Source organism: Hippichthys cyanospilos, chromosome 2, assembly GCF_059441005.1.
Source record: "Hippichthys cyanospilos isolate Australia breed blue-spotted pipefish chromosome 2, RoL_Hcya_1.0, whole genome shotgun sequence".
Taxonomy (NCBI): Eukaryota; Metazoa; Chordata; class Actinopteri; order Syngnathiformes; family Syngnathidae; genus Hippichthys; species Hippichthys cyanospilos.
In genome coordinates, this window is record NC_142370.1 from 2,353,125 (window position 1) to 2,376,822 (window position 23,698).

At 39.1% G+C, this 23,698-nt stretch overlaps 1 protein-coding gene across 4 annotated transcripts in view; it reads right to left on the bottom strand.

The window, feature by feature from the left end:
* cacna1db (calcium voltage-gated channel subunit alpha1 Db) overlaps positions 1-23,698 on the bottom strand; it is a 154,582-nt gene that overhangs the window by 103,469 nt on the left and 27,415 nt on the right. The gene's annotated exons all lie outside the window — the stretch shown is intronic.

Genomic DNA, 23,698 nt, shown 5'->3' on the forward strand with positions numbered 1-23,698 from the left:
CTAATTTTGGGCATACTAGCATAAACAAAAAAATTCCAACAAATAAAACACAACTCTCAGACACTTGTGAGGTAGATCTCACAAAGAGAAGCAACAATGCATGCGCAACGACAGCAACTGCTCTCCACCACAAAATGCACTCTCAACAGCGACCAGAGGCGGCGACAAAAAGCAAAGACTAACCCAAACAAGGCACAGCTGTTAAAAGATAAACTAAATCAGTTTCAAAACACACAAATGATCTCAGGCTCGAGGATCCTCTCTTTGAGAACCATTGCACACTCAATAGGATTTTTTTGTTTTGTTTTATGGCTTTGGGAAGCGTGCTTGGGACGACACGCACTGAGCCTAAGACTCGGAAAGACAAATGCGCAGGTTCACTCAGCACCACTCGTCTCACTGACGGTCATGGAGGCTGACGCAAAACTCAATGCTTTGTGGCTCTCCCATTGTACTTTGCTCCCTAGCGGCCAGAGCTGCATTACGGCTGAAATATGATCTGATATAGCAGCGCACCCCCGTGAGGACAAGTGCTTCAGATAATAAATGGAAAGAAGCGGCATAAAGATTGGTGGCACGTTTGAGGAGGGCTCGCCGTTGATGGCAAGCACGAGCAGGGTCATCCGCTGCTATTGGATTGTCTTCTCATTAGGCACAAGGGGATGAAAGGCCCAGGCGTCATTGTGCACGGTTACATGGCAACCACATGATCATATCATTATCGGGTGCCTAATGATACATCTGCAAGCGAGCGCTGCTTGGGAATAAAAACACAAGAGCATTGCTTACCCTTTTGTCTTTACATTGCCTCTTTGTCACCAAAATCAAAGTGCAGTCATAGGCAGAGGCGTACATAGCGAGGACAGAAGTTGCTACATTGCTAATTGCCTCTCTCAATATTAATACATTTTTAAAATGCATGAAAAACAGTGACAAATACATATTACAATGACATTAGTGCATAATAATCAAAGCGTATCATGTAAAGAATAGTTAAAAAAAACACTCCTGAACCCTTCAAATGAACCATATGAATTATAGTAGTTGACAATATGATGGCTTGGAGATGGTGCTGGTGTTTTGGTGATGAGGGCAGGAAGAGACATCTATTTAGTCAAAGTCAAAGTCAAGTTTATTGTCAATTTCTTCACGTGTGCTTAACATACAAAGGAATCAAAATTGTGTTTCTCACTATCCTCTGCGTTTTACATGTACAATAACAAAGTGCAGGTGCGCAAGACGAAACAATCCTAAAAACTAGATTCTTATCTATAGTAATGTAATGTGTAGTATGTTAGATCTACTTTGCCTAGTGTTGCTAAACTACAGTAATAACTAAAACTAAAAACTAAATACGAAAAACCAGGTATGGCAAGAGTACCCCAAGACAAGACATAAGTAGCAGCATATGACATTGATTTAGGACGTTTTGTTCAATGTGTACCTTTTATTTTGCATTTATACCTTTTATTCTACATTTCCAGGGATTCAGGAATCATAGACAATTCCACAGGAGCAATAATATTGATATTTGGGGATTATTTTGAGCATGTGTTTACTTGAGTTTAGTTTTGGGTCATGCAACGTTCTTCCTGTGTGATGTTATTGCTAAAGTCAGACGGAACTGCGTAAAATGGTATGTTACATATGTGTTTTTATGTGAATATTTGCAACGTTAACGGTAGCTAATGTTGATTTTATGTTGTGGATGAAACGAGTAAAGATAAAAAGTGGAAGAGCACAAACTATGCAAAAAACTATTGTCTCTTTTGTGGGCAAGCAGACATATTAATGATCAAAATGCATCACAAGCTGTAACGAATACCATTGTGATAAGGTATTATATTCCAGTCATGGCACGAGTGCTGGTGTCTCAAGTCTCATATTACATGGCAACAATGTGGCGTTTCATATCTTGATTTTTCTCTCATTACTTGAGACCATATTTTCCCGCCAAGGCATTCCGTAAGCTAAATTTCTCATTACAAGAGACATTCGAAAGTAGAGGTACCATTGTATTATGTTTTGTATGTATTGTATGTTGCGGAGGGGGACCGGACTTGAAACGTGAGATCAAGCAGCCGGAAGCTGCGTTCATCACAGTGGGGATTTCAACCACTGCGACTTTGGGACCATTCTTTTTCCTAATACTTAATAATTATTTGTTCGATTTGGAATGCGGCGTGCTCGGGAGGTGGCCAGAGTAAGAATTTCACAGTGTGGTTTAGTGCTATACATGTGACGAAAAATCTGCACTTGACCTTGACACATTGACGCAATTCGACCAATTGTACAATTATGATTATTTCAATGCATTCAATCACTGATAGCTTTTCAAGAGGATGTCGACCGCCAAGGACATGACGCGCTCAAGGCCGGCTCACGTTTTCAGTTCTTTTGAAAGTATGTCCTTATCAAATATAAACTTTCAGCAAGTTTATTCTCCCTTTCATCTGCTCGCGTCATTCGTTTTCACAGGCACTTGCTAAGGGATACGAACTGGTCACCACTCTCGCCGACCTTGACTTGCAACAAATCATGAGATTTATTGGTTGCCCGTGGGCTTATTGTCAAGAGAAATATGTGATGGTAGAATTTCCGTGTTAAACATCCAGAGTCGGCAAGTGTGCATCACCTGAGGCCTGAGCGACGGTCATGCCATTTTCAGTCAACAGTCAAATGGATTTCCAGCGCCACTCATTGGATATGAACATTCATCTTAAGTGATTGAACACTTACAAGTGTTTCTAAGTGTTAGCAGAAAAGGAAACTTCTAGTGTTAATATGGTTAGCATTTTCACTCATTATTCAAGGCTGATGTGCAAACATGTGCTATCATATGATTGATTTCCATTCCTTACTTACAATTACAAAAACTTAATGTATGTGTAGTAAACATATGTGTAGTATGTATGGCAAAACTGCCATCCAAATGTCACAGTTATCACTACAGTGCTCAATTGGCTGCATGTTAGAAAAGTACTAGTCAAGGGTGTCAGCTACCCTCTCTAAAAAACGTTTTTTGGCCAGAATTTTGTTATTTATTATTGTGACTATTATTAAAAGCTTTATTAGCTATGCTTTAGGGTTAGGGTTAGGGTTGGGCTAAATAATAAAGCAGGCCTATATTCACAGGGTGGGTGTCCTATTTCTGACACATTTAAGTGGTAGCTAATAGCGATAAATAAATACTTCATGACACACTTGTGATCATTTTGGACTGCGTTATATGGCACTCATGCTTCATAGAGGCAGGGGAAATTGATTACAATTCCACTCTAATCAAGGAGAATTTTAAAACATAATGAATCCCAGGGGCTCGGCGAGGCTTTATTTTCCCATGGCTTGTTACTCTGCATGCAAAAATACGGGAGTGTCAAAATAGTGCCACGAGATAAAGGGAGACAAAAATCCTTCTCATGTGCTTAATGACTGTCACGTTCTGCATGGGTTTTTTTCTGTTTCTGGAGTTTTTGGTTAATTTGCCTTTCAGTTCATGTTTGTTTGCCCCGTGTATTTTCCAGTTCCCCCATAGCTGCCCTCTGTGAGTTTACTTTTTGTTCCCAATTTTGCTTCTGCCTTACCTGGATTATTGTTCCCTGATTACTCCTCCTTTATTTGTCATTACTCATACATTTTTTAGTACAATCCCTCCCAGCTTCCTCGCATCTCTGGGTCCACCTTCCATCACCTCTGCACTCCACCATGCCCCATCGTGACAATGACCCTGCCTCCATTCTTTCTCCTCACCCACTATCCATTTTTTTGTCATCCTGTTCAACCCTCGACCGGCTCTCACAAAGCTGCATTTGCTATCATTTGTGCTCTGGTTTTCCTAGATGCGTCATTTTTGCCAGAGATACATACTTTCAAATCAATATGCGTCCACCAAATGGAACTTTTTTTTTTTTAAATTTTGTAAGGGTGTGCTAAAAAGGAAAAGGAAATAAAAAAGGAATTGATATACTGATTTGTGCCCGCTTCTGTGCTTTTTTTTTTTTTTGCTGTCCGCTTTGTATGACATTGGGAGGCGCCCATTCAGGAAAGTTATGCATGGCGGCACTACGCACAATAACAAACACCGGAGGAAATTCAACCACCTTGTCCTAATTGAAAACAGTCTTGTCACGTTGCAATCTCATTATGGGAAAAAGCCTCCTAAAAGTGCTTTTTATTGTCCCTAAACAACATCGACTCTGCAATCTTTTCAGTATCAAGTAATACACAATCAGGCAACAATGAGCCAGAAAGTACAACGCAAAAACATTTTGGAAGATAGAGAAGAGGACCAAAACAGTCATATTGAAGCTAAACACATGAACACTCAAAGTAAAACGCAGACTTTCTTTTGCTAAAATGAAGTTATAGCAGTGGTAAAAATGCAAGTGCGTACACGAGAACGTAGATAGAAAAAAAAACGAGAGGACCGTTAGTGGCCCAAAGGCGCATGCTATAGTGGGTCAACCTCGCTCACCAGAGCATTTCATTGATCCCTCATTTCATGCTTGGCTTGATGGCTGACACAGGACGAGGGTGGAGCTAACTTTGTTGCCAAAGGCAGACGTTTTTTTGTTTGGTTTTTGCTTGCTTACTATTTGTCATGTTCATGCGTGATTTCATTATGAAGAATCAAGCGGACTGAAAAATATCTCATGAATGTTTTATTTGCAAAATATTAAATTATGGTTTAAGTATTGAATACGCAGATTCTTGGATGTGATACTCACTGCCGCTAAAAATAAATTGATGAACACAACAGGTGCCGCTGTCAAGTGTCCAATTGTTTGATACACACGACAATAGTCTTTAGAACAAGAAAGGCGCATCAACCGGGTCCATCACAGCTCAATCCTTGAGAGCGGCATAGAGGACGGAGGCTCTCATATAACACCTTCAGTGCCAAACTATTATTATATTATATCTATTATTAGTATACAGTGGACCCCCGGTTTACAATGTCCCTGCCTTACGTATTTTTCACCTTACTATGTGAACCGCGACGTTTTTTGTCCCCTCTTTACACCATTTATTTCGCCTTACGACATCCAAAAAACCCCCCAAAAAAACCTGGCGGTCAGTGTGCGCGCGTGTCTACTAAAGCCAATGCATTCATAGGCCTCACTGCTTAGATCAACTACAATGCTGGTCCGCTATTGGTCTGTATCACAACTCCCTAAGATACTAGTCTACTATTGGTCCGCGTCACAGGTCACTACGATGCTGGTCTGTAATTGGGCGATGCACGTGGTCACCAAGATGGCTGCCTAAAAACTTTATTTTGTGTAAGAGTGCTTTCAATATTGTATTTATTATGCATTTTAGTGCTTAATTCCAACTTGAGTTGGTTAACCGTGGGTCCTAAGATTGCTAGTGATGTTAAAGAGAGAAGTAAGATGATTGATTGATGGAGATAATCAAGAAATACGAAGATGGCTAAGTTAGCCTAGCCTAGGCTACCCTCACTAGGGAATATGGCCATTACAAGCTCGTTGGTCAAAGGTAAATAAATCTTTTATATATTTTATTTATGATGTTATTTAATTGTATACATGTACATTATATATAGGTAGCGTTAACCATACTATTTTATACCAATTTTTAATACGTATATACAATTTTGATGTTTTTACCTTGGGTTTTAGACACATTAGATTGAGTCAAAGTCGAAGTCAAGTTTATTGACAATTTCTTCACATGTGCTTAACATACAAAGGAATCGAAATTGCGTTTCTCACTATCCTTTGCGTTTTACATGTACAATAACAAAGTGCAGGTATATATATATAGTGTATATATATATACAGTGTATATATATATATATATATATATAGTGTATATATATATATACACATACATACACACATATATATATATATATATATAGATATATATATATATATATATATATATATATATATATATATATATATACAGTCAGCCCCCGGCTTACGAGCACCCTGATTTGCGAACAATTCGCCTTACGAGCGTGGATCAGGGAGATTTTTGTCCTCCGCTTACGAGCAAACCACTCGCCTTACGAGCATTCCAACTAACCAGCCAATGAGTACGTAGAAATGTTCTCGCCTAACTGCGTCACCAATTTCAGCAGGTGCGTCATCTAAAATCATCAGTAGATACTTGTGGCGGTAACGTGAACGCTATTGGTCTTAGAACCTCACACTGACTGTCTCACTCACGGTGTCTAAATATATTACCATTTAAGTGTAGTGTTTGTACAGCTAAAGGGAAAAACAGCTGACATGAAATTAAATGTGCCGATTGCAGGACAAAGAATTGTCATTGGTTTAAATGTGTGTTTTTTTTTAATTAATTGTCAATACATTCCAACCGTTTAAAAAAAAAGTGTGAATAATTATCAGTCAGTCAAGGAGACGCCAATATGCTATTGGTCGATTAAGGTCACCCGGTCTCACTCACGGAGATGCTATTGGCCGGCGTCACACGTCAATCACAGAAATGCCGATATGCTATTGGCCGAACGCCTTTATCTAGCTTGATGGGACAGGATGGAAGGAAGTAGAGAAAATGAGTGAAAAACGGAATGTTTTGAAGACTTTGCAAACTTTATCTGTTAGACATAGCTTCTAAAATTACTAGCAGCGGTAAAGGAAGAAATAAGAGGATGATGTTTTAGTATCTCCGTGATTTGCACCATGACTGAAAGAGTTACTGTAACAATGTAAGACCAATAGCCTACCTGCGTTGCCGTATTAACTCAAGACGTCGAGCTCTGCACCCTGTTACCGGTGGTATTACAGTGCTATATAATGGTTGCTTGACAAAACTGCATGTCATGTTAATCGGCGACCTCCCGACATGCTTTGGGACAGCGCCGTTGTTGCAATTCTGTGAGTTGAAACCAACAGTGAACTGACGCTCGAACAAGCTATAAGTGTGGTGCCTAGTTAATACAACACACACAACCTCCCCTCCGCCTCCACCCAGCTCAATTCACGTCGGGAAAAACAGCTGACATGAAATTAAGTGTGCCGATTGCAGGACAAAAAATCGTCACAGGTTTAAATGTGTTTTAATCAATAAGATGTCAATACATTCCAACTGTTTAAAAAAAAAGTGCGAATAATTATCAGTCAGTCAAGGAGACGCCAATATGCTATTGGTCGATTAAGGTCACCCGGTCTCACTCACGGAGATGCTATTGGCCGGCGTCACACGTCAATCACAGAAGTGCCGATATGCTATTGGCCGAACGCCTTTATCTAGCTTGATGGCACAGCTGGTTGGGATGGAAGGAAGTAGAGAAAACCCTGACTGAAAAAGTTACTGTGACACTGTAAGACCAATAGCATATCTGATTTACCGTATTGACTTCGAGCATTCATCTCTGCTCATCTCTGCTTATCTCAGCACAAGTCACGTCTTACCAAAGGTAAAAGTCATTTTTCCTTTGTATTTGTTATTTAATGCAACTGTACAGTAGATTATGTCACTCAATATTAATATATGTATACAGCGTGATGATTTTACCTAAGGCTTCTGCGCGCGTTGCACACATTCACGAATTAACATGGGTTTGGATTGCCCGCTATACGAGCAATTCGAGATACGAGCGTAGCCGCTGAACGGATTAAGTTCGTAACCCGGGGGCCCACTGTATATATATATATATATATATATATATATATATATATATATATATATATATATATATATATATATATATATATATATAATTTAATAATTTTTGTAAAAATAACTTTGTATATAGTTATCTTTTACAGGGTTCAAACATAACATAAAAGGAAATTTAAAAATATAATAAAACCCAAGTTAGAAGGGGGAGCATCATCAATGATGTCACAGTTCATATGTTTAACACAGAAAACTAGAGAGTACTAGAGAGACTAGAAAGAGACTAGAGAGAATTATTAGAAGTATTAGCCTTGTTCTCTATTAGATCATACCAAATACTAGTTCTAGTTCATATTTCAGCACCTTTTACAGAGACACACATTTGCTTATGTTATTTCTTACACTTTTTGAAATTGCTTGTGCCCCTTCAAACTATAATAGCCTTTTCTGATAGGGAAAAACTTCTGGATACTTGTAGCAAAGTTGGCCATTATATATTGTAAACATCATTTGTGCCATTTTGAATTCAACTAAGTTGTAAAGTTTGAGCGTATTAAATTTAGTAAATAACGAATTTGTTGGTTCTTTGTAATTTGAATGGTTGATAATTCATACCGTTTTTTTGTTTTAATCCCAAATATAGACCAAAAATTTTATATGTATTACCCCATACCTACACGCAGTAAAGTATGGGAGTAACAATGTACAATAAAATATATTATGAGTCATTATGAAAGGTTGGCTTAAAAGAAAATAGCTATTATAAATATTTTTCTTTTGACATGATCTACTCTATATGTGGTTTCCAACTTAATTTTGAATTTTGCATTGATTATTAAACATCATTTGTTCTTGCAAAACCATTTCTTCAAAAATGTATTTAATTCTTCTGCCACAGAAGATCATCAGTTGTTCAAGACTCTCTCCAGAGCAGCAAACATTTTTGAAACACTGCAACTGTCATTAATAAATAATGTAAATAATATAAGACCAAGCACAGAGCCTTGAGGGACCCTCTGTGCTATCTTCAGCTGAGCTGATTTTTTGTTATTACTGTAAATTGCACATACTGATTTCTATCATCCAGGTAACTTTTATCTATTTATATACCAGTCCTTTTAAATTGTTTTCCATTCATACACTATGATCTATAGTAACACGTTTTCTTTAAATCTATGAAAATCAAAAGTGGGAATTATGCGTTATACAGTTGCGATTTCCTACAAAATCTCCAATACTGCCATAGAAGTGGACTTGTTCTTCTTGAAACCATATATATTTTCACTTATATGATACTTCTTAAAAGTGAACTCATCAATGAAATTAATAAGTGTGTGTATGTGAATATAAATTTTCTAGATTTTTTTTTTGCCAATTATGGTAATCTTCATTTTGGTCTCCACTTTTACAGTTTAGAATGACTTTTACCATTGTCATTTTGCATGCGGAAAAAAAAAAAAAAACTTGTAAAGGACGTATCACAAATGTATGGAAAAGGTTGTATGTACTGTACTATATTTTCCATAATATTTTTTTTTCTAATGTCGTATGAATATTACAACAGTCTGTCAACCATTTTTTTTTTTTAATTGTTCTTTTTCATGTATTGGATTTTTAATGATATAAATACATAATATAAACATTAGAGGCATTATTTTGCTCTATAATACAGCATCACTTTGTGTATTTACCTGTCGGAACAAGACCTTTTCCATAATATTTTTACTAATGTCATATCAATATTTCAACAGTCAGATGACCGTTTATTTTTTCTAATGCTTTACATTTAATAGTTCTATATCACTGTATTGGATTTATGTTAATATGATATATAGTAATTACGACATAAACCTTAGACTCATCTCACCCTCTAATATAGCTTTATGTACCCGTATAAAGTTTTTTGTTGTTTGTTTTCTTGCAAAAATGCAAACAGTTTGAGCCTGGTTAATACATTGAACAGCTTCTTTGTCTTTCCAATTTTTCCACTGATTTGTTTTCAAATTTCCATTAAACCAGATATACGTCTGACATAGGCATGGGAAGATATCAGAATCTGATGGTAAGATAACCTTGAGCAAAAATTGGACGGTATCGTGGTATTGAAAATACAGCTCTAAAATACAATAATTTTCGTTTTTTAGGGGGTTAGGGTTATTATTATTATTAGGGCCCGAGCAGCTACCGCTGCGAGAGCCCTCTTGTTTTTCTCCGGATTATTAGGGCCCGAGCAGCTACCGCTGCGAGAGCCCTCTTGTTTTTCTCCGGATTATTAGGGCCCGAGCAGCTACCGCTGCGAGAGCCCTCTTGTTTTTCTCCAGATTATTAGGGCCCGAGCAGCTACCGCTGCGAGAGCCCTCTTGTTTTTCTCCGGATTATTATTATTAGGGCCCGAGCAGCTACCGCTGCGAGAGCCCTCTTGTTTTTCTCCAGATTATTATTATTAGGGCCCGAGCAGCTACCGCTGCGAGAGCCCTCTTGTTTTTCTCCGGATTATTATTAGGGCCCGAGCAGCTACCGCTGCGAGAGCCCTCTTGTTTTTCTCCAGATTATTATTAGGGCCCGAGCAGCTACCGCTGCGAGAGCCCTCTTGTTTTTCTCCAGATTATTATTAGGGCCCGAGCAGCTACCGCTGCGAGAGCCCTCTTGTTTTTCTCCAGATTATTAGGGCCCGAGCAGCTACCGCTGCGAGAGCCCTCTTGTTTTTCTCCAGATTATTATTCTTATTATTAGGGCCCGAGCAGCTACCGCTGCGAGAGCCCTCTTGTTTTTCTCCAGATTATTAGGGCCCGAGCAGCTACCGCTGCGAGAGCCCTCTTGTTTTTCTCCAGATTATTAGGGCCCGAGCAGCTACCGCTGCGAGAGCCCTCTTGTTTTTCTCCAGATTATTATTATTAGGGCCCGAGCAGCTACCGCTGCGAGAGCCCTCTTGTTTTTCTCCAGATTATTAGGGCCCGAGCAGCTACCGCTGCGAGAGCCCTCTTGTTTTTCTCCAGATTATTATTCTTATTATTAGGGCCCGAGCAGCTACCGCTGCGAGAGCTCTCTTGTTTTTCTCCAGATTATTAGGGCCCGAGCAGCTACCGCTGCGAGAGCCCTCTTGTTTTTCACCGGATTATTAGGGCCCGAGCAGCTACCGCTGCGAGAGCCCTCTTGTTTTTCTCCAGATTATTAGGGCCCGAGCAGCTACCGCTGCGAGAGCCCTCTTGTTTTTCTCCAGATTATTAGGGCCCGAGCAGCTACCGCTGCGAGAGCCCTCTTGTTTTTCTCCAGATTATTATTCTTATTAGGGCCCGAGCAGCTACCGCTGCGAGAGCCCTCTTGTTTTTCTCCGGATTATTATTATTATTATTATTATTTACTGTGCAGCGCTTTTCCATTTTTGAGGGCCTAAACATGCACGAAAACTCACCAAAATTTGCACATTTGTCGGGCCCGGTGAAAAATTGGATAATTTTGTGTTTCCCAAAACAATGCAAAAAAAATGGCTCTGCAGCGCCACCTAAGGTTGAAAAAGTGCACCTGGTCCCGGCCCGTTTGACCTAGAGCTACGAAAATTTTTAGACATATGTAGGACCTAGAGACCTACAAAAAAGTCAGCGCGAGCCATGTGCTCAGATGTACAGAAAAAGAGTTATGAATTTTTGAATGTGCATTTTTGGCCCATTTTTGCACGTTTGCAGGTCCCAAACTGCTCCTTGTTTCTCCTAAACGCTTTACTCAATCACCTTCAAATTTGCTGTGGTCCATATTCACACATAGGGGCACAAGTGGGCAAAATTTGGTGCAGATCCGCTGACATATATGATAGGGGCGTGGCTTCAAATTATGTGTTCAATTTTTCCTTCGCCAAGAGTGACATAAACCTTAATAACTTTGTTGTACTAGCTTAAAAAAATCTAAAACTTCATAGACACATGGAAACTTATGTCTTTAACACCTTTAAAAAAAGTTTTTTAAAATACCTACTAGCGCCGTCTAGTGGTTGATTAAAATGTCATTTTTTACACTTTCATGTATTGTGCTCAGTCTGTTTGAGTAAAACAAATGAAAATTGGTCAGAATATCATTAAGACATGGAATATTAAGGTTTTAAAATTTTACGACATTTCGATAATGGGCGTAGTCTGCACGCCACCTCAAAGTCAGATGACTCGCCAAAATGAAAAAAGTGGCTGTAATTGGCCCCAAAATGGCCTTATGAGTGGAAAATAGCCTCTCACTCCCGGCCCGTTTGACCTAGAGCTCCAAAAATTTGTAGCCTTATGTAGGACCTCGACCTCTACAAAAAAGTCAGCGCGAGCCATGTGCTCAGATGTACAGAAAGAGAGTTATGAATTTTTGAAGGTGCACCTTTAGCCCGTTTTTGCTCATTTGCAGGTCCCGAACTGCTCCTTTTTTCTCCCAAACGCTTGACCCGATCGACTTCAAATTTGCTGTGATGTTTTATCTGACTCTGAGGCACAATTGTTCAAATTTTCGTGACGATCCGCAATCAAATATGGTGGGGGCGGGCCTTCATATTATGCCTTTGATGATTACTTTTCCACATGTGAAACAAATCTTTATAACTCAGCTTTACAAGCTTGGAAAAATCTGAAACTTAACAGACACAGGGAGACTCAAGCCCTTAACACAAGTGTTTAAAAAAATCTTCAATTGCTTATAAGGCCATCTAGTGGCAAACAAAAATGTCAGTCTGATGTCTCGCCAAAACGAACAAAGTTGCTGTGTTTGGTCCCAGATGGTCTTATCTTTTCTAAACTTCATATATTTGATGGGTTTCCAATGCGGAATACACCTATCAATGTATTTTTTGTTATAGTGCGAGCGCCACCTAGTGGCAGCCAAAAATATAACATTTTTTAAACGTTTTTAAGTGTTTAGCTGAGCCTTTTGAAGTAATATCGCTGAAATTAAGTCTGAAAAGCCTCTAAACAGCCTTGATGACCTCCACCAAATTTTACGAAGTTTCGATAATGGGCGTGGCCTCTACGACCATTTTCATTCCGAAGCTTTATCTGTCCAGTAAAAGTTGCTGTAACTTGACCCAGATGATCTGATCTTCTCACAATTTCACACATTGGATAAAAATATTCTCCTGAACATATCGACAAAAATATATTCCAGTTTAAAGCTAGCGCCACCTAGTGGCTGCAAAAAATGTAATTGGTCGAAAGATTACAGTCAATCCTGTTTGGTTTGACCTACAGCTATGAAACTTTGTAGGCAAATGAAGGACTGCAAGACCTACAAAAAAGTCAATAGAAGTGATGTGCTAGGATGTACAGAAAAATTGTTATGAATTTTTTTAATTAAAGTTTTGTTCCATTCTTAGACATTAGCTGGTCTCAAACTAGTGCCTTTTTCTCTTAAATGATTCACCCCATTACCTTCAACTTTGGCATGAATCATTATCCAACTGAGGGGCACACATAGTCCAAATATCGTGAAGATCTCTTGACATAAAAGATGGGGGCGGAGCTTCCAATTATGTTTAATACTTCCTTCGCCAAGAGTGACAAAAATCTTAATAACTCAGCTATGACAGCTTCAAACCATCTGAAACTTTCCTGGGCCTTTAAAAGTAATGCAATAATACAGCTGTGTGATAAACTTTCAAATCATTTACAGCGCCACCCAGTGGCGGACAAAAATCTTATTTTTTATACTTTTATGTACTGTGAAATGCCTGTTTGACTAAATGAACTAAAAAATGGTCAGAAAAGCTATGACACATTGGAACATTAAGGTTCTCAACTTTTATGACTTTTCATTAAAGGGCGTGGCCTCTATGCCAACTCAAAATCCGATGTCTCGCGAAAACGGTAAAAGTTGCTGTAATTGGACCTAGACCATCATATATTTTTAAAACTTCATATATGGGATGGGAGTCCAATGTGAAACACACCTACAGGCCTATTTTTTAATCATAGTACGAGCGCCACCTAGTGGCAGCAAAAAATATAGCAAATCCTTAATGTTTTTATGTACTCTGCTGAGCCCCTTGAAGTGACATCCCTTAAATGTTTTTTGAAAAGCCAGTGGCCATGCCTTATGCCCTCTGCAAATCAGTACGATGTTTCGACAGTGAATGTGGCCTATATCGCATTGAAAGTCACAAAATTGGAACAATAAAAGCTGCAGTAACTCCACCCACATTGTCCCACCTTGTCTAAATTTTACATATTTGGTAAGAGTCCTGCACTGAAGTCATCTACAACTACTTTTTCATCGTTCATAGTCCTTGTTCATACCCCGACCTGTTAATACCCCAACGTGCACAGGTCTGCGAGGGCCCTTTATAGCTGCTTGCAGCTCTAGTTATTATTATTATTTACTGTGCAGCGCTTTTCCATTTTTGAGGGCCTAAACATGCACGAAAAGTCACCAAAATTTGCACATTTGTCGGGCCCGGTGAAAAATTGGATATTTTTGTGTTTCCCAAAACAATGCAAAAAAAATGGCTCTGCAGCGCCACCTAAGGTCGAAAAAGTGCACCTGGTCCCGGCCCATTTGACCTAGAGCTACGAAAATTTTTAGCCATATGTAGGACCTAGAGACCTACAAAAAAGTCAGCGCGAGCCATGTGCTCAGATGTACAGAAAAAGAGTTATGAATTTTTGAATGTGCATTTTTGGCCCATTTTTGCACGTTTGCAGGTCCCAAACTGCTCCTTGTTTCTCCCAAACGCTTTACTCAATCGCCTTCACATTTGCTGTGGTCCATATTCACACATAGGGGCACAAGTGGGCAAAATTTGGTGCAGATCCGCTGACATATATGATAGGGGCGTGGCTTCAAATTATGTGTTCAATTTTTCCTTCGCCAAGAGTGACAAAAACCTTAATAACTTTGATGTACTAGCTTAAAAAAATCTAAAACTTCATAGACACATGGAAACTTATGTCTTTAACACCTTTAAAAAAAGTTTTTTTAAATACCTACTAGCGCCGCCTAGTGGTTGATTAAAATGTCATTTTTTACACTTTCATGTATTGTGCTCAGTCTGTTTGAGTAAAACAAATGAAAATTGGTCAGAATATCATTAAGACATGGAATATTAAGGTTTTAAAATTTTACGACTTTTCGATAATGGGCGTAGTCTGCACGCCACCTCAAAGTCAGATGACTCGCCAAAACGAAAAAAGTGGCTGTAATTGGCCCCAAAATGGCCTTATGAGTGGAAAATAGCCTCTCACTCCCGGCCCGTTTGACCTAGAGCTCCAAAAATTTGTAGCCTTATGTAGGACCTCCAGCCCTACAAAAAAGTCAGCGCGAGCCCTATGCTCAGATGTACAGAAAGAGAGTTATGAATTTTTGAATGTGCACCTTTAGCCCGTTTTTGCTCATTTGCAGGTCCCGAACTGCTCCTTTTTTCTCCCAAACGCTTGACCCGATCGACTTCAAATTTGCTGTGATGTTTTATCTGACTGTCAGGCACAATTGTTCAAATTTTTGTGATGATCCGCCATCAAATATGTTGGGGGCGGGGCTTTATATTATGCCTTTGATGATTACTTTGCCACATGTGAAACAAACCTTTATAACTCAGCTTTACAAGCTTAGAAAAATCTGCAACTTCACAGACACATGGAGACTCAAGCCCTTAACACAAGTGTTTAAAAAAATATTCAATTGCTTATAAGGTTATCTAGTGGCAAACAAAAATGTCAGTCTGATGTCTCGCCAAAACGAACAAAGTTGCTGTGTTTGGTCCCAGATGGTCTTATCTTTTCTAAACTTCATATATTTGATGGGTTTCCAATGGGGATTACACCTAACAACGTATTTTTTGTTATAGTGCGAGCGCCACCTAGTGGCAGCCAAAAATAGAGCATTTTTTAAACGTTTTTATGTGTTTAGCTGAGCCCTTTGATGTAATATCGCTGAAATTAGGTCTGAAAAGCCTCTAGACAGCCCTGCTGACCTCCACCAAATTTTACGAAGTTTCGATAATGGGCGTGGCCTCTACGACCATTTTCATTCCGAAGCTTTATCTGTCCAGTAAAAGTTGCTCTAATTTGACCCAGATGATCTGATCTTCTCACAATTTCACACATTGGATGAAAATATTCTCCTGAACATATCGACAAAAATATATTCCAGTTTAAAGCTAGCGCCACCTAGTGGCTGCAAAAAATGTCATTAGTCGAAAGATTACAGTCAATCCTGTTTTGTTTGACCTACAGCTATGAAACTTTGTAGGCAAATGAAGGACTGCAAGACCTACAAAAAAGTCAGTAGAAGTGATGTGCTAGGATGTACAGAAAAATTGTTAAGAATTTTTTTAATGTGCAGTTTTGTCCCATTCTTAGACATTAGCTGGTCTCAAACTAGTGCCTTTTTCTCTTAAACGATTCACCCCATTACCTTCAACTTTGGCATGAATCATTATCCAACTGAGGGGCACACATAGTCCAAATATCGTGAAGATCTCTTGACACAAAAGATGGGGGCGGAGCTTCAAATTATGTTGAATACTTCCTTCGCCAAGAGTGACAAAAATGTTAATAACTCAGCTATGACAGCTTCAAACCATCTGAAACTTTCCTGGGACTTTAAAAGTCATGCAATAATACAGCTATGTGATAAACTTTCAAATCATTTACAGCGCCACCCAGTGGCGGACAAAAATCTCATTTTTTATACTTTTATGTACTGTGAAATGCCTGTTTGACTAAATGAACTAAAAAATGGTCAGAAAAGCTATGACACATTGGAACATTAAGGTTCTCAACTTTTATGACTTTTCATTAAAGGGCGTGGCCTCTATGCAAACTCAAAGTCTGATGTCTCCCCAAAACGGTGAAAGTTGCTGTAATTGGACCTAGATGATCTGATGTTTGCAAAACTTCATATATGGGATGGGAGTCCAATGTGAAACACACCTACAAGCCTATTTTTTATCATAGTACGAGCGCCACCTAGTGGCAGCAAAAAATATAGCAAATCCTTAATGTTTTTATGTACTCTGCTGAGCCCCTTGAAGTGATATCCCTTGAATGTTTTCTGAAAAGCCAGTGGCCATGCCTTATGCCCTCCACAAATCAGTACGATGTTTCGACCGTGGGTGTGGCCTATATGGCATTGAAAGTCACAAAATTGGAACAATAAAAGCTGCAGTAACTCCACCCACATTGTCCCACCTTGTCTAAATTTTACATATTTGGTAAGAGTCCTGCACTGAAGTCATCTACAACTACTATTTCATTGTTCATAGTCCTTGTTCATACCCCGACCTGTTCATACCCCAACGTGCACAGGTCTGCGAGGGCCCTTTATAGCTGCTTGCAGCTCTAGTTATTAGGGCCCGAGCAGCTACCGCTGCGAGAGCCCTCTTGTTTTTCTCCAGATTATTATTAGGGCCCGAGCAGCTACCGCTGCGAGAGCCCTCTTGTTTTTCTCCAGATTATTATTCTTATTATTATTATTATTATTATTATTATTATTATTTACTGTGCAGCGCTTTTCCATTTTTGAGGGCCTAAACATGCACGAAAAGTCACCAAAATTTGCACATTTGTCGGGCCTGGTGAAAAATTGGATATTTTTGTGTTTCCCAAAACAATGCAAAAAAAATGGCTCTGCAGCGCCACCTAAGGTCGAAAAAGTGCACCTGGTCCCGGCCCGTTTGACCTAGAGCTACGAAAAATTTTTGGCATATGTAGGACCTAGAGACCTACAAAAAAGTCAGCGCGAGCCATGTGCTCAGATGTACAGAAAAAGAGTTATGAATTTTTGAATGTGCATTTTTGGCCCTTTTTTGCACGTTTGTAGGTCCCAAAATGCTCCTTGTTTCTCCTAAACGCTTTACTCAATCACCTTCAAATTTGCTGTGGTCCATATTCACACATAGGGGCACAAGTGTGCGAAATTTAGTGCAGATCCGCTGACATATATGATAGGGGCGTGGCTTCAAATAATGTGTTCAATTTTTCCTTCGCCAAGAGGGACAAAAATCTTAATAACTTTGATGTACTAGCTTAAAAAAATCTAAAACTTCATAGACACATGGAAACTTATGTCTTTAACACCTTTAAAAAAGTTTTTTTAAATACCTACTAGCGCCGCCTAGTGGTTGATTAAAATGTCATTTTTTACACTCTCATGTATTGTGCTCAGTCTGTTTGAGTAAAACAAATGAAAATTGGTCAGAATATCAATAAGACATGGAATATTAAGGTTTTAAAATTTTACGACTTTTCGATAATGGGCGTAGTCTGCACGCCACCTCAAAGTCAGATGACTCGCCAAAACGAAAAAAGTGGCTGTAATTGGCCCCAAAATGGCCTTATGAGTGGAAAATAGCCTCTTACTCCCGGCCCATTTGACCTAGAGCTCCAAAAATTTGTAGCCTTATGTAGGACCTCAAGCCCTACAAAAAAGTCAGCGTGAGCCATATGCTCAGATGTACAGAAAGAGAGTTATGAATTTTTGAATGTGCACCTTTGGCCCGTTTTTGCTCATTTGCAGGTCCCGAACTGCTCCTTTTTTCTCCCAAACGCTTGACCCGATCGACTTCAAATTTGCTGTGATGTTTTATCTGACTGTGAGGCACAATTGTTCAAATTTTCGTGACGATCCGCCAAGAAATATGTTGGGGGCGGGGCTTCATATTAAGCCTTTGATGATTACTTTGCCACATGTGAAACAAACCTTTATAACTCAGCTTTCCAAGCTTGGAAAAATCTGAAACTTCACAGACACATGAAGACTCAAGCCCTTAACACATGTGTTTAAAAAAATCTTAAATTGCTTATAAGGCCACCTAGTGGCAAACAAAAATGTCAGTCTGATTTCTCGCGAAAACGAACAAAATTGCTGTATTTGGACCAAGATGGTCTTATCTTTTCTAAACATTACATATTTGATGGATTTCCAATGCGGAATACACCTATCAACTTATTTTTTGCTATAGAGTGAGCGCCACCTAGTGGCAGCCAAAAATATAGCATTTTTTAAACGTTTTTATGTGTTTAGCTGAGCCCTTTGAAGTAATATTGCTGAAATTAGGTCTGAAAAGCCTCTAGACAGCCTTGCTGACCTCCACCAAATTTTACGAAGTTTCGATAATGGGCGTGGCCTCAACGACCATTTTCATTCCGAAACTTTATCTGTCCAGTAAAAGTTGCTGTAATTTGACCCAGATGATCTGATCTTCTCACAATTTCACACATTGGATGAAAATATTCTCCTAAACATATCGACAAACATATATTCCAGTTTAAAGCTAGCGCCACCTAGTGGCTGCAAAAAATGTCATTAGTCGAAAGATTACAGTCAATCCTGTTTGGTTTGACCTACAGCTATGAAACTTTGTAGGCAAATGAAGGACTGCAAGACCTACAAAAAAGTCAATAGAAGTGATGTGCTAGGATGTACAGAAAAATTGTTATGAATTTTTTTAATGTGCAGTTTTGTCCCATTCTTAGACGTTAGCTGGTCTCAAACTAGTGTCTTTTTCTCTTAAAAGATTCACCCCATTACCTTCAACTTTGGCATGAATCATTATCCAACTGAGGGGCACACATAGGCCAAATATCGTGAAGATCTCTTGACATAAAAGATGGGGGCAGAGCTTCAAATTATGTTTAATACTTCCTTCGCCAAGAGTGACAAAAATCTTAATAACTCAGCTATGACAGCTTCAAACCATCTGAAACTTTCCTGGGACTTTAAACGTCATGCAATAATACAGCTATGTGATAAACTTTCAAATCATTTACAGTGCCACCCAGTGGCGGAAAAAAATCTCATTTTTTATACTTTTATGTACTGTGAAATGCCTGTTTGACTAAATGAACTCAAAAATGGTCAGAAAAGCTATGACACATTGGAACATTAAGGTTCTCAACTTTTATGACTTTTCATTAAAGGGCTTGACCTCTATGCCAACTCAAAATCCGATGTCTCGCGAAAACGGTAAAAGTTGCTGTAATTGGACCTAGACGATCTTATATTTTTAAAACTTCATATATGGGATGGGAGTCCAATGTGAAACACACCTACAAGCCTATTTTTTAATCATAGTACGAGCGCCACCTAGTGGCAGCAAAAAATATAGCAAATCCTTAATGTTTTTATGTACTCTGCTGAGCCCCTTGAAGTGACATCCCTTAAATGTTTTTTGAAAAGCCAGTGGCCATGCCTTATGCCCTCCACAAATCAGTACGATGTTTCGACAGTGAATGTGGCCTATATCGCATTGAAAGTCACAAAATTGGAACAATAAAAGCTGCAGTAACTCCACCCACATTGTCCCACCTTGTCTAAATTTTACATATTTGGTAAGAGTCCTGCACTGAAGTCATCTACAACTACTTTTTCATCGTTCATAGTCCTTGTTCATACCCCGACCTGTTAATACCCCAACGTGCACAGGTCTGCGAGGGCCCTTTATAGCTGCTTGCAGCTCTAGTTATTATTATTATTATTATTTACTGTGCAGCGCTTTTCCATTTTTGAGGGCCTAAACATGCACGAAAAGTCACCAAAATTTGCACATTTGTCGGGCCCGGTGAAAAATTGGATATTTTTGTGTTTCCCAAAACAATGCAAACAAAATGGCTCTGCAGCGCCACCTAAGGTCGAAAAAGTGCACCTAGTCCCGGCCCGTTTGACCTAGAGCTACGAAAATTTTTAGGCATATGTAGGACCTAGAGAGCTACAAAAAAGTCAGCGCGAGCCATGTGCTCAGATGTACAGAAAAAGAGTTATGAATTTTTGAATGTGCATTTTTGGCCCATTTTTGCACGTTTGCAGGTCCCAAACTGCTCCTTCTTTCTCCTAAACGCTTTACTCAATCACCTTCAAATTTGCTGTGGTCCATATTCACACATAGAGGCACAAGTGGGCAAAATTTGGTGCAGATCCGCTGACATATATGATAGGGGCGTGGCTTCAAATTATGTGTTCAATTTTTCCTTCGCCAAGAGTGACAAAAACCTTAATAACTTTGATGTACTAGCTTAAAAAAATCTAAAACTTCATAGACACATGAAAACTTATGTCTTTAACACCTTTGAAAAAAGTTTTTTTTAATCCCTACTAGCGCCGCCTAGTGGTTGATTAAAATGTCATTTTTTACAGTTTCATGTATTGTGCTCAGTCTGTTTGAGTAAAACAAGTGAAAATTGGTCAGAATATCATTAAGACATGGAATATTAAGATTTTAAAATTTTATGACTTTTCGACAATGGGCGTGGTCTGCACGCCACCTCAAAGACAGATGACTCGCCAAAACGAAAAAAGTGGCTGTAATTGGCCCCAAAATGGCCTTTTGAGTGGAAAATAGCCTCTTACTCCCGGCCCATTTGACCTAGAGCTCCAAAAATTTGTAGCCTTATGTAGGACCTCGAGCCCTACAAAAAAGTCAGCGCGAGCCATGTGCTCAGATGTACAGAAAGAGAGTTATGAATTTTTGAATGTGCACTTTTGGCCCGTTTTTGCTCATTTGCAGGTCCCGAACTGCTCCTTTTTTCTCCCAAACGCTTGACCTGATCGACTTCAAATTTGCTGTGATGTTTTATCTGACTGTGAGGCACAATTGTTCAAATTTTTGTGATGATCCGCCATCAAATATGTTGGGGGCGGGGCTTTATATTATGCCTTTGATGATTACTTCGCCACATGTGAAACAAACCTTTATAACTCAGCTTTACAAGCTTAGAAAAATCTGAAACTTCACAGACACATGGAGACTCAAGCCCTTAACACAAGTGTTTAAACAAATCTTCAATTGCTTGTGAGGCCATCTAGTGGCAAACAAAAATGTCAGTCTGATGTCTCGCCAAAACGAACAAAGTTTCTGTGTTTGGTCCCAGATGGTCTTATCTTTTCTAAACTTCATATATTTGATGGGTTTCCAATGCGGAATACACCTATCAACGTATTTTTTGTTATAGTGCGAGCGCCACCTAGTGGCAGCCAAAAATATAGCATTTTTTAAACGTTTTTAAGTGTTTAGCTGAGCCCTTTCATGTAATATCGCTGAAATTAAGTCTGCAAAGCCTCTAGACAGCCTTGATGACCTCCACCAAATTTTACGAAGTTTCCATAATGGGTGTGGCCTCTACGACCATTTTCATTCCGAAGCTTTATCTGTCCAGTAAAAGTTGCTGTAATTTGACCCAGATGATCTGATCTTCTCACAATTTCACACATTGGATGAAAATATTCTCCTGAACATATCGACAAAAATATATTCCAGTTTAAAGCTAGCGCCACCTAGTGGCTGCAAAAAATGTCATTAGTCGAAAGATTACAGTCAATCCTGTTTGGTTTGACCTACAGCTATGAAACTTTGTAGGCAAATGAAGGACTGTAAGACCTACAAAAAAGTCAATAGAAGTGATGTGCTACGATGTACAGAAAAATTGTTATGAATTTTTTTAATGTGCAGTTTTGTCCCATTCTTAGACATTAGCTGGTCTCAAACTAGTGCCTTTTTCTCTTAAACGATTCACCCCATTTCCTTCAACTTTGGCATGAATCATTATCCAACTGAGGGGCACACATAGTCCAAATATCGTGAAGATCTCTAGACATATAAGATGGGGGCGGAGCTTCAACTTATGTTTAATACTTCCTTCGCCAAGAGTGACAAAAATCTTAATAACTCAGCTATGACAGCTTCAAACCATCTGAAACTTTCCTGGGCCTTTAAAAGTAATGCAATAATACAGCTATGTGATAAACTTTCAAATCATATACAGCGCCACCCAGTGGCGGACAAAAACCTCATTTTTTATACTTTTATGTACTGTGAAATGCCTGTTTGACTAAATGAACTCAAAAATGGTCAGAAAAGCTATGACACATTGGAACATTAAGGTTCTCAACTTTTATGACTTTTCATTAAAGGGCGTGGCCTCTATGCAAACTCAAAGTCTGGTGTCTCCCCAAAACGGTAATAGTTGCTGTAATTGGACCTAGATGATCTGATGTTTGCAAAACTTCATATATGGGATGGGAGTCCAATGTGAAACACACCTACAAGCCTATTTTTTATCATAGTACGAGCGCCACCTAGTGGCAGCAAAAAATATAGCAAATCCTTAATGTTTTTATGTACTCTGCTGAGCCCCTTGAAGTGAAACCCCTAAATGTTTTCTGAAAAGCCAGTGGCCATGCCTTATGCCCCCCACAAATCAGTACAATGTTTCAACAATGGGTGTGGCCTATATGGCATTGAAAGTCACAAAATTGGAACAATAAAAGCTGCAGTAACTCCACACACATTGTCCCACTTTGTCAAAATTTTACATATTTGGTAATAGTCCTGCACTGAAGTGATCTACAACAAATTTTTCATCATTCATAGTCCTTGTTCATACCCCGACCTGTTCATACCCCAACGTGCACAGGTCTGCGAGGGCCCTTTATAGCTGCTTGCAGCTCTAGTTCTTATTATTATTATTTACTGTGCAGCGCTTTTCCATTTTTGAGGGCCTAAACATGCACGAAAAGTCACCAAAATTTGCACATTTGTCGGGCCCGGTGAAAAATTGGATATTTTTGTGTTTCCCAAAACAATGCAAAAAAAATGGCTCTGCAGCGCCACCTAAAGTCGAAAAAGAGCACCTGGTCCCGGCCCGTTTGACCTAGAGCTACGAAAATTTTTTGCCATATGTAGGACCTAGAGACCTACAAAAAAGTCAGCACGAGCCATGTGCTCAGATGTACAGAAAAAGAGTTATGAATTTTTGAATGTGCATTTTTGGCCCATTTTTGCACGTTTGCAGGTCCCAAACTGCTCCTTGTTTCTCCCAAACGCTTTACTCAATCGCCTTCACATTTGCTGTGGTCCATATTCACACATAGGGGCACAACTGGGCAAAATTTGGTGCAGATCCGCTGACATATATGATAGGGGCGTGGCTTCAAATTATGTGTTCAATTTTTCCTTCGCCAAGAGTGACATAAACCTTAATAACTTTGTTGTACTAGCTTAAAAAAATCTAAAACTTCATAGACACATGGAAACTTATGTCTTTAACACCTTTGAAAATTTTTTTTATAAATACCTACTAGCGCCGCCTAGTGGTTGATTAAAATGTTATTTTTTACACTTTCATGCATT